Source organism: Mus caroli, chromosome 3 (assembly GCF_900094665.2).
Source record: "Mus caroli chromosome 3, CAROLI_EIJ_v1.1, whole genome shotgun sequence".
Classification (NCBI taxonomy): Eukaryota; Metazoa; Chordata; class Mammalia; order Rodentia; family Muridae; genus Mus; species Mus caroli.
The window spans coordinates 140,245,205-140,247,195 of NC_034572.1; positions in this window are offsets into that span (position 1 = coordinate 140,245,205).

Here is a 1,991-nt window from a genome sequence, read left to right on the forward strand (position 1 = left end):
TATATATATATATATATATATATATATATATATATACATGTGTGTGTGTGTACTCGCGCGTACAGTTACCTTCACATGCTGGAAGAGGACACTGGACCTGATGAAGCTGGACTTTCAGGCAGTTGTGAGCTGCCAGACCTGAATGTTAGGTTCCCCTAGAAAGGCAGCAAGCTCTTCAGTGCTGAGCCTTCTCTCTAGCTCCTTTCCTCCCCTTCTCAAACATTTAAAGTAAAGGTAATATAAATACAAATCAGATTTTGATTAATAAAAATTACCCATACATTTTCACACTTTTTTCTTTGGTCTTACTGATGCTATGCATGTGACTGTAAAGTATGTCTGAGATTTTGATTGGTTTTGTTTTTCAAGACAGGGTTTCTTTGTGTAGCCCTGGCTGTCCTGGAACTCATGTTATAGACCAGGTTAGCACCAAACTCAGAGATCTGCTTGCTTTTGCTGTTGGGGTTCTGGGATTAAAGATGTGCACCCCCCACTGCCAGCCTATGAATTCTTATATAGTCCTCCTCTGAAAATGTAGAAACCAATTCTCCTTTCCTTGAGTGAGAGCCATACTCGGAGAATCAATTTTAACAGTAGAATGTTCTGGAAATAAAAATACATGACTTCTTAGCTTTGGCCACAGGAAGATTTGTGGCTCTTCTCTGCTCTCAAGCAATCTGGCTGCCATTTTGCAGCATGTGTCCCGCGTGTCAAGGCAGTAATGCTTCTTAGCAAAAGACAAAGAGGAGGGGTTTCCTGCGTCAGCCGTGAACGTGAGCCCCTAACAGAGACCCGTCCCATGCTCCAAGCAGCTGACACTTGAAGCCCAATTCATCGGCTCCAGCATGGCCCCGGAATAAACCCCCATCCAGTAAGCCACTCCCACAATCCTGACTGCGGAAACTGACGTAAGAAATGATTATTGTTTCACGATAAACTTTGGGGGCGAGGCAATTTAGTCACACAGTGACAGGCAGCTAACACGACGTCATTTTTTTGGTTTATCAATCTTTACTTCTCTCCTTTCTCCTCTGCTGCAGAGATGATTTTCGTTGCTCTGTAGGTCCAATGAAAAGCGAGTCACCATGGCTCCCTACAGTTTTCACTGTACGGTGGAGACACTGAATGATATAGAAAAGACTAGCAACACCAACTGTGGAGCCGAAATATCCCGGCTCGAATCCTCTCTGTGCAGCATAGGATGTACCATTTTCCTTGGGCTTAGTTTTTCTCCACTGTCCCAGGAACAGGGTGGCATCACATGAGTCACTGTAAAGACTAAATGAGGAACTGTGTACATGAGGACTGACAGAGTGTTTGCTCCACAGTTCGTGTTGCAAAAGAGAAAGCTAAATCACTACACCACAGGACTAACGGCAGCCACTTCTAACGATGCCAGCTGCACTGTGTTTATTCATCTTCCTATTCTTCATAGCAGGTTATCTTGACATTTTCCCATTATAAATAAAACAGTGATAAATATAATTGACCAACTACTCCTCTTATTTTTTATTTATTTTTATTTTTTGGAAATAATCCCGATACATAGACATGAATTAGCTCGAAGATGCTCTTGAAACCGGTGCAACCATGCTTTCAAGAATTATGGATTTCACCTTCACACAATCTGTGCTTCTGTTAATGAACGGCTTTCCAGCTTCAAGCATACAGGTGTTATGTGTCTCTCTGTGAAATGTTGAGTAGCAGTGAGCATTTCACGTGGGTATAGCCCTTCAGTGAGGACTTGGAGGCCTGACGTACTGGTTTTCAGGTGACTTTCTTTCGTTGCAGAACTGAAAATACGGAGAGGTGCGGGAATCAGGATCTGTAGTGCCAATGACCAGAGAGAGATTGGCACACCCAAGCTCAACCCAGCTGGTCCTTACCAGCTGTGGGACCTTGAACTGGGATGAGACTCATTTTCCACAACTGGAAATTTCAGGATAAAGATTCTGACCTTGCTACAGTCCTAGGACTGTGAGCCTCTTGGT